Source organism: Cervus elaphus, chromosome 17 (genome assembly GCF_910594005.1).
Source record: "Cervus elaphus chromosome 17, mCerEla1.1, whole genome shotgun sequence".
NCBI classification, from domain to species: Eukaryota; Metazoa; Chordata; class Mammalia; order Artiodactyla; family Cervidae; genus Cervus; species Cervus elaphus.
In genome coordinates, this window is record NC_057831.1 from 20468513 (window position 1) to 20479241 (window position 10729).

General features: G+C 36.1%; 1 long non-coding RNA gene across 1 annotated transcript; it reads right to left on the reverse strand.

Annotated features, from left to right (window-relative positions):
- Positions 1-2267: 2267 nt before the first annotated feature.
- LOC122673399 lies at positions 2268-9811 on the reverse strand. The gene is made up of 4 exons (XR_006334675.1): positions 9752-9811; positions 8556-8656; positions 3290-3380; positions 2268-2361 (listed from the first exon to the last, which is right to left on the reverse strand). It is a non-coding gene; the product is annotated as an uncharacterized LOC122673399 (long non-coding RNA).
- Between the last annotated feature and the right edge of the window lie 918 nt (positions 9812-10729).

Sequence of the window (10729 nt, forward strand, 5' to 3'; positions counted from 1 at the left end):
AGAGGTATGAGTTACCCAGAGGTCCTGGCTTCTTGAAGAGACATAAACCTTTCTTTTGTCACTTACAATATCAACAGTCAGGCTATAAAGAAACACTATGCCCCAAAATGGACAAAGAAGAGGAAATGGAGAGGGATTTTATGTGTCTGCTTCCACCATATTCCATTGGTCAGTGTTTGCCCATGGGGAGTTCTGGTTTGCATCTGACAGCTCAGATAATGGAACTGCCCAGAGTTCACAGGGAGTAGTCTCCTCAGCAGCAGCCAGAGCAGAGCAAAGGTTCAAGGGAGAGACAGGTAAACAGAGACTCTGAAGCAGCACCTAGGAAATGTCACCTTGGATATTAAGCCCTTGTCTGTTGCATCATGTGCAAATATGTCTCCCATTCTGTAGGTTGTCTTTACATATTTTTAATAGACATTTCTCCAAAGAAGGCATACAGATGACCAGTAGGCACATGAAAAGATGCTCAACATCACTAATTATTAGAGAAATGCAAATCAAAACTACATGAGGTACCACTTCACACCAGTCAGAATGGCCATCATTAAAAGGTTTACGAATAACAAATCCTGGAGAGGGTGTGGAGAAAAGAGAACCCTTCAACACCATTGCTGGGATTGTAAGTTGGTATAGCCACTATGGAAACTAGTGTGGAGGTTCCTCTTAAAACTAAAAATAGAATTACTATATATGGAGTAAGCCTACTCCTGGGCATATATCTGGACAAAACTATATTCAAAAGATACATGCACCCCTATGTTCATAGAAGCACTATTTACAATAGCCAAAACATGGAAACAGCCTAAATGTCCATAGATAGATGAATGGGTAAAGAAGATGTGGTACATGTATACAGTGGAATACTACTGAGGCATTTGCAACAATATGGAAGCAACTAGAGATTATCCTACTAAGCAAAGTAAGTCAGAAAGAGAAAGACAAATACCATATGATATTACTTATGTGAGGAATCTAAATATGGCACAAGCAAACCTATCTACAAAACAAAAACAGACTCACAGCCATAGAGAATAGACTGTGGTTTCCAAGGGGGAGAGGACCGGGGGAAAGGACTGGGAGTTCAAGATTAGAATATGTAAACTATTATATATCAGACAGATGAACAACAAGGTCCTATTGTATAACACAGGGAACTATATTCAACATCACCATAATGGAAAAGAATATTTTAAAAAAGAATGTCTATATATGGTTAACAAGTCACTTTGCTGTGCAACAGAGATAGGCACAACATTGTAAATCAACTATACTTCAATAAAAAATTTTAAATTAAGATAAAAGAAAAACATGATCATTTTCATATATGCAGAAAAAGCTTTTAACAAAATTCAACACTAACTTATGATAAGAACTCACCAGAAAATGAGCACAGTGGAAATTACCTCGACGTAATAAAGGCTATACACAACAAACCCACAGCCAACATCATTCTCAATGGTGAAAAGTTGAAAGCATTCCTTCTAAGATCAGGAACAAAGCAAGGATGTTCATTGTCACCACTTTTATTGAACACAGTTTTGGAAGTTTTACTCTCTGAGCCACCAGGGAAGCCTTTGGAAGTTCTAGCCGTGGTAATCAGAGAATTAAAGAAATAAAAGTAATCCAAATTGGAAAAGAAGAAGTAGAACTGTCAGTGTTTGAAGATGGCATGATACTATGCATTAAAAATCCTAGAGTCTACCAGAAAATTATCAGAGCTCATCAATGAAGTTTCAGGATTTAAAATTAATACACAGAAATATTTTGCATTCCTATACACCAAAAACAAAAGATCAGAGAGAAAAATTAAGGAAGCAATGCCATTTGCCATCACATCAAAAAGAATAAAATATACCTAGGAATAAACCTACCTAAGTATACAAAAGACCTCTACTCTGAAAACTATAAGAAGCTGGTGAAAGAAGCTGGACATGACATAGATAAAAGGATAAACCATGTACTTGAATTAGAAAAATCAACATTGTTAAAAATATACTTCCCAAGGTAATCTACCCAATGCAATCACTATCAAATCACCAATGTCATTTTTCATAGAACTAGAACAAAAAGTTGTAAAATTTAGATGGACATACAAAAGTCCCCAAATACATGAAAAGATCTTGAGAAAGAAAAATGGGCTGGAGGAATCTCTGACTTCAGACTATACTACAAAGCTACAGTAATCAAAATAGCACAATACTGACACAAAACAGAAATATTGATTTATGGAGTAGGATAGAAAGCCCAGAAATAAACTCACATACCTACGTTCAAATAATCTTTGACAAAGGAGGCAAGAGTGTACATTGGAGAAAAGACAGTCTCTTCAATAAATGGTGGTGGGAAAAGTGGGCTGCTCTGTGCACAAAAAAAGAAAAAGAAAAAAAATTAAATTAGGACAGTCTCTTAACAACACACACAAAAACAAACTCAAAATGGATCAAAGACCTAAATGCAAGACTGGACACTATAAAACTATTAGAGGAAAACATATAAATTGCCATAACATCTTTTTGGACCCACCTCTGAGATAAATGAAAATAAAAATATAAGCAAAAGGGACCTAATTAAACTTAAAAGCTCCTGCATGGCAAAGGAAACCATAAGCAAAACAAAGACAACCCATAGAGTGGGAGAAAATATTTGCAAATGAAACAACCAACAAGGGATTAAGCTCCAGAATATACAAACAGCTCATGTAGCTCATTAAAAAAAATAAACCCAATTAAAAAATACATAGAAGATCTAAAGAGACATCTCTTTAAAGAAGTCATACAGTTGGCCAAAAGGCACATGAAAAGACGCTCAATATCACTAAATACTAAACAAATAGCTAACCACTTGCTGAACTCAAGCTGTCTGATGGTACATCTCTCTGAGACATAGATTCCTACTAAGGTAAAGTAGTCTTTTCCTAAGAAGTTATGAAGCAGAGACTTGCTCATGAGGGCAGGTGGAAAGAGCTATATTACACATTTCCAACACATTTTCTAAAAATATCCTCTGTGTATTTATTGTAACACTGCTGATGAGAAAACCTATGAAGTTTTTTTTTTTTTGTAGTTATCCTTGATACACAATTCTAAATATTAACTATAAAATAGCAGTTTTAAGCTAAAAACAAAAAGAACTCCATGCTAGCAGCCAAGATGCAAGGTTATTTCCATAGCAGTTTTAAGCTAAAAACAAAAAGAACTCCATGCTAGCAGCCAAGATGCAAGGTTATTTCCACAACCATCACTGTATAGCTTAGTTTATGAAATTAAGAAGGTGATGAAAAACTCACCATATTCACAATAGCAAGGGATATGAACCCTCAGGTGGTGACACAGGCACAGAGATATTCAAGCAGAAATTCTGGGTCACCATCAGGAATGCTATGGAACATGTTAAAATTTCTTTTAATTAAGATTCTCAGCAATTCCAAGTATATGATTATTTTCTACCCTAAACTTTATGAAAGTTGATTTAAAACAGGTAAGGAGAAGGGGGAAAAAATAGGATCTTATGGCTTTAGATTTTCAAGGAAAATATCGCTCAAAAAAGATGGGAGATTCCTAAAACTAATAATCTGTCCCTACAATTTTATATAATTACATTATATATCATCTAAAGAGAGATAACGTCTAAGCTAGTGGTTCTCAAAGCATGGTCCATAATCACTGAGGGGTCCCTGAATTGCATTCATGTAGCCACAAAACCCGGAGAAGGCAATGGCACCCCACTCCAGTACTCTTGCCTGGAAAATCCCATGGACAGAAGAGCCTGGTGGGCTGCAGTCCATGGCGTCGCTACGAGTCAGACACGACTGAGCGACTTCACTTTCACTTTTCACTTTGATGCATTGGAGGAGGAAATGGCAACCCACTCCAGTGTTCTTGCCTGGAGAATCCCAGGGATGGGGGAGCCTGGTGGGCTGCTGTCTATGGGGTCGCACAGAATCAGACACGACTGAAGCGACTTAGCAGCAGCAGCTACAAAACCGAAACTATTTTTCCTAATAACACTAAGACATTATTTATGGGCTTTCCTGGTGGCTCAGTTGGTAAAGTATCCACTTGCAATGCAAGAGACCTCCTGCAACGCAGGAGACGCAGATTCAATTCCTGAGTCAGGAAGATCCCCTGAAGGAGGAAATGGCAATACACATCAGTATTCTTTCCTGGCAACCCCATGGACAGAGGAGCCTGGTGGGCTATAGTCCATGATGTTGCAAGAGTCAGACACATCTTAGCTACTAAACCACCATAAGACTTTATTTAATTTTGTATTTGCTTATGTGTACAATGTAGTTTAGAGAAACTATACATGTAATAATATCATTGCTGTGCTAGCTAATGAAATGAATCGCTGTGCATTCTTTTTTAAAAACTTTTCTTAGATGGTTGCTTTTGAGTGCATTTTCAGATATTAATTCAGTATTTTCTCAGTACTTCAGTGCCCGTACTAGCTTTCTTCACTTTATTTATTTCTTCTATAATCTCTGTAACATTATTATCAGAATATTATCATTCATAAAAATCTCAGAGTTTTCCTTTTGCTTACTTGTAAACACAAAAAATTGGTACATTATTTTACAACAGTATTTTTTAATTTGTTTAATACGGGAAGTCTCACTCATCTTCGATAGTGTTAAGAGTGTAAAGAGATCCTGATACGAAAAAGTTTAAGAAGTATTGATCTAAACAAACTTCCTTGCCTAAACATGGTGATCTCTAATGAGCACACAAAACTATATAAACTACAAAGAGGTGCCACTGTGGCCAAAGATAAATCCAAAAAACTACACAAAACTAGAGCTATTAGTCAGAAAGTATAAATTCAATATCAAAAACTCATGATCATTTCAGAAAAAATAAAGTTAGAAGTACTTTGCTGAGAGAAGATGCTCTAAAGCTAAATGAAGACAAAAAAGGTCTCCAGCATTATTTTTACAATTAAAAACAATAACTTCTGTGGTCATTGGGCTTATTTGGGCCCAAAGGAAAATATATTTATTTACTACTCCCTTTCTGTTGTTGTAGAAAGATACTGCTGTGGAATATGTTAGCCTCTTTCTTTGTTGGTTGGACAGAGGGACAGAATCTTAAAAAGAGAGAAGGCAGGCGCAAGTTGCATATGAATAAATGTCTATCTTGTTTAATTGGTTAACCTTTTTGGTAGCTCAGAATGCTGAAGACTCCTACAAGAGCACTAATAAAACACCATGTATTAATGGTTAATAGCTTAGTAATCTCCTATGTTGGGAAAAAACATGCCATATATTTTATAAATTTCTGTGTAAGTCTCCTCCAAAGACAAATCACATTTATATTAAGGGTTCTTATGTACTCTCCAGATTTTTACATAAAGGTTTTATGGTTAGATTTCATAGACACTATGAACATTTCATTTAATTGCTTAAAAAGTGTTCATGTGAGAATATGTGGACATTTTTCTGGGCAGATGAGCTAAGCATTGATCAGATGCTCAAGGAAGTTTTAATCCCCAAAAATACTCTTAAATATTTAATACAAATACTTATTTTTTTAAAAATTAAAAGTTTATTTAATAAGATAATAAAAAATAAAAAGCAAACATCCTTAAAATGCTGTTTATGATTAATGTTTAAAATAACATTTAATTGAAATGGCAAAGTAATGCAGCAATATTTTAAAAAATTATTTGTCATCAGGGTCTAAATTTAAGAAACAATTCTTTTTTCTTATCTATAATTTACAAATATATATCCATATAAGCCTATGGAAATACCATCAGAAATTTCCTACATAATCCATCTTGAAGAAGGTCTGAATTTCTGAAAGCTATCGAAGTTTCCAAAATAAACAAGACAAATGTATAGTATGTGTTGTTTAATTGGGGATAATTCACATTCTTTTAAGGTTTATCTTATAAGAAAGTATTTTAAGATAATATGGAAAGCAGTTGATTAAATAAGATTTATGATAATGTGTAGTTCATTAAGTCTTAGTATTTCTTTCTTAAACTTTGAATGTGTCCTTTAAGATTAAAATGGGGTACTTCCTGTTAGTTTCAGCTTCAGACGTGGAGTCAAACTTTCCTCTCTTTTTGACTCTAATGGAAAAATAACTGAACTGAAATGCATGGAATGACATTTTGAACACAGGGAAAAAAAGAATTAGCTATTACTAAGAAAAGTGAATTTATTTCATAAGTAATAAATATTTTTATAACTATATATAAATATGTAATTTCAAAAACCTTGTTGCTATTGTTCAGTTGCTTAGGTGTGTCTGACTCTTTGCGACCCCATGGACGGCAGCACACCAGGCTTCCCTGTCCTTCACTTTCTCCCAGAGTTTGCTCAAACTCCTGTTTGAGTGGGTGACAGCATCCAACTATTTTTCTTATCTATAATTTACAAAAATCTTGGATAATATCTATTACTCATATTCAGTTCAGTTCAGTTCAGTCGCTCAGTCATATCCGACTCTTTGCGACCCCATGAATCGCAATGAATTCGGAAGCCAAATACATTTAATTTTGTCAATCTGTGCTAGATACTGTAATGAGCTAAGAAAATGTTGCAAAGTTTGGAGGGCATATTCTTCAGTAGTAGGTTCAATGACATATAACAGAAAAATTTGAATAACAGGGATTTAAGGAGAAATTATTTCTCTCTCATGTGAAAGAAACACAGAGCCAAACTGGACTAACAAAATAACTTTTCAAAAGTATTCAGCCCCTTCCAGTTTCCCCTCTCCCATCCCTGGGGTGTGGTCTTTGACTCCAGCTTCAAGGAGGCTGCCTTGCTCTCTCAGCAGCAGAATGAGCACAGAATGAAAAAGGAATCTCTTCTCAAAGGGAACTTCCATGAGTCCTACACAACATCTCCATTTCCATTCATCAGCCAGAACTCCATAATCACCAACTCTGGTAGATGGAATGGCTCCCCCAAAATGTCTACCCCCAATCCCTGCAATATGTGACTATGTTAAATGGCAAATGGGACTTTGCCAATGTAATTAAGGTTACAGATCTTAAAATAGTGAGAGTATTCAGGTGGGGCTGACTTAATCATATGAGCCAGTAAAAAGTGAAGCACTTTCTCCAGCTGGAGGCAAAAGCAGGCCAGGGTATAAGGGGAAATCAGACATTCCCAGCATGGTTCTAAACACAACACCTCTATTGGCCCTGAGATGCAGGGACCCACACGCAATGACCAGTGAGAGGCCTCAAGGTGCAAAGAGCAGCCTGAAGCTGACAGCAGGCAAGAAAACAGGGTTCTGGTCCTACAAAACCAAGGAATTAGATCCTGCCAACAACCTGAGTGAGTCTGGGTATGAATCCTTCCCCAGAGCCTTTCAAATGAGAACACAGTTACTGTGACACCTCGATTTTTGCTTTGTAAAATCTGGAGTAGAGTAACAAAGTTCAGCCTTCTGAAAGGCAGAACCAGGATATAACAAATTTGTGTTATTCTCAGCTACTACATTTGTGCCAATTTGTTACAACAGCCATAAAAACTAATATACCTGGTCACACCCAGCAGCAATAAAGGTTGGGAAATATGATCTTTCTTTTAACTATAGGGCAGTATGTGCCGCTGGAAACTCTGGGCCAGTTTGAAAAAGAATGGGGAGAATACATATTTGTTCAACAACTAGTCTCTACCATAGAAGAAGGGCAGTTTGAATTAATGAACAAGGAGGAATAAAACAGACTTAGTATTTTAAGCAGAAAATGGAATAGAAGCAAAAGTAAATAAATAAAACTCTCAAAGAAGTTCGAAATTATTAGGGATCTTTCAAAATAGCAAACTCTTTACTTCTGATTTTGCCACTGACCGTGCTGTTCCTTTACAACTGAAATACAAGGCGATACTGATACAGTCAAAACTCTCTCAATCCCTTATCTACAAAACTGGGAATTGGTCAGTTAAAAATTTTCTTAAAAGTCAGTTACACTGGGGAATCATAATTAAAATTACATACCTTAAAGATTTCTGTTTTAACTTAAAATATGTGTACCTTCATAAGCAAATGTTTTTATGTAGAGTCTAAGCCATTCTTTGAATGTATGGTAAATAATAGGTTTATTGCACTCGTTCTAAAATCTTCAGTTTGAGTTTCTTTAAAATAAAGCAAAAACTTAAACTTTCAATGCAATCTGAGCACATAATCTTTCTAAAGCTTGTTTAGAAACCTATCTCTTCCACAAGTAATTCATTACCATTACTTTTATCTACATACCCATATGTTTCTCAAAAAACAATTCAACTGTTTTCTACAACTTTTATTTTTGCACACGTTTTACCAGTGTGCATAATATCTATTAAAACACACTGTTCCAGCAGTAAGTACTATTTGCATGTACAGATTTGGCTGTAGATGAATCAGAAAGAAGTGCGGGAGATATGCTAGACCGTACCTGGTGCTTAGACCTTCTCAGAGGAGTAGGCGTAAGGCAGAATAATTGCAGAGACAATAGAGAGCAACTCAATTAGGTGGGTCAGTTAAAAACAGAAGGATAAGAAGATTTAGTTTTTCACTATCCCTATGGAAAAGCAAAACGGTAAATTGTATTTGTACCTTTGGATTCAAATTCCAGCTTCATTGAGAGCTTTGAACTATATCTCTGCCAAGTAAGTAGAACCATGAAGCAGTTCTCACGCTCAAGAAACTGTTATGGCCTAAAAAAAAAAAAAATTCACACCATTTCCCTCTTCCTTTGGAAAAAGCTCTTGTTCCTTTGTGAGGCCTAGAAGTCAAGTATAGTTTCTAGATAAGAGGTGTGGTAAGAAAGAAAGGTGCTTATTTGTCAAAATGGAGTTGGGTGGGACACAGGGAGACATGAAAAGTGGGAGGGAGCAGGGTGAGACCCTATTCTATAAACATTCTTATCTTCTGAAATGGCAACTTTAATGCAAATTTCTGAAGAGGAAAAATAAACATTTTCTAGTAAAACAATTGAAAATTCACCCTCATAGGCTAAACTTTGTCAGCTTGAGAGTTTCCATTATGTCCTAACCTCCCAAAGCGATCTCCTGTTTAAAACAAGTTGTAATTTTCATTTGAGAATGATTGGTTTCCAGCACCAAGCTTTATATTTCTTTCACTGAATTAGTTTAATAGCTTTAATTTCTAATTTAATTTATAAAAATCTTAATGGCAAAATTTCAACACTAAAAATTTTAAATAAAAAATTAACTATGACTTGTTTCATTCCAAGAAAACTATTTTTCTTTTAAACTTCTATACCAGGATTTTGTCTATACGCATACAGAGTTTTGATATAACTGTAAACACAAGATATAGGTTTATTATATTATTCTTTTTACATTTGACATTTTGTTCCATGTTTGTTAAATAGTTTTTACAATTATCATCTCAGGAATTTCTTTCCAAACTAACATATGCTTCATGATAGGAATGAAATTCTCTGTATCATAACCTTGATCATCTTATTAGAACATGCAGATAATTGTTCATTAGCTATACACTGATACTGATAGCATGGTTTAAAGTTAGGGCTTTGAAATCAGGCATGTTTTGCTTTGAATCTGGGCTCTGTCCCATAGAAGTTATGTGACTTTGGGTACCTGAAGTTGCCATTTGTAATTTTGGGGAAAAATAGTATTTAAGTCATAGAAAATTGCAAAGATTGAGTAAAATAATGTATATAAATCACTTGACCACAATAGCTGATGCACAGTATTTAACAAATGATAGTTATTGTGAGATAATTAGTATCTGTTCTGTTTAAACACTATATATATATTTCTCACCTTTGGGGCTTCTCAGGTGGCTCAGTTCAGTTCAGTTTAGTTCAGTCGCTCAGTCGTGTCTGACTCTTTGCGACCCCATGATTCACAGCACGCCAGGCCTCCCTGTCCATCACCAACTCCCAGAGTTTACTCAAACTCATGTCCATCGAGTCAGTGATACCATCCAGCCATCTCATCCTCTGTCGTCCCCTTCTCCTCCTGCCACCAATCCCTCCCAGCATCAGGGACTTTTCCAATGAGTCAACTCTTCGCATCAGGTGGCCAAAGTACTGGAGTTTCAGCTTCAGCATCAGTCCTTCCAATGAACACCCAGGACTGATCTCCTTTACGATGGACTGGTTGGATCTCCTTGCAGTCCAAAGGACTCTCAAGAGTCTTCTCCAACACCACAGTTCAAAAGCATCAATTTTTTGGCGCTCAGCTTTCTTCATAGTCCAACTCTCACATCCATACATGAGCACTGGAAGAACCATAGCCTTGACTAGACGGACCTTTGTTGGCAAAGTAATGTCTCTGCTTTTTAATGTGCTATCTAGGTTGGTCATAACTTTCCTTCCAAGGAGTAAGCGTCCTTTAATTTCATGGCTGCAATCACCATCTGCAGTGATTTTGGAGCCCCCCAAAATAAAGTCTGACACTGCTTCTACTGTTTCCCCATCTATTTCCCATGAAGTGATGGGACCAGATGCCATGATCTTAGTTTTCTGAATGCTGAGCTTTAAGCCAACTTTTTCACTCTCTCACTTTCATCAAGAGGCTCTTTAGTTCTTCTTTACTTTCTGCCATAAGAGTGGTGTCATCTGCATATCTAAGGTTATTGATACTTCTCCCGGCAATCTTGATTCCAGCTTGTGTTTCTTCCAGCCCAGCGTTTCTCATGATGTACTCTGCATATAAGTTATATAAGCAGGGTGACAATATACAGCCTTGATGTACTCCTTTTCCTATTTGGAACCAGTCTGTTATTCCATGTCCAGT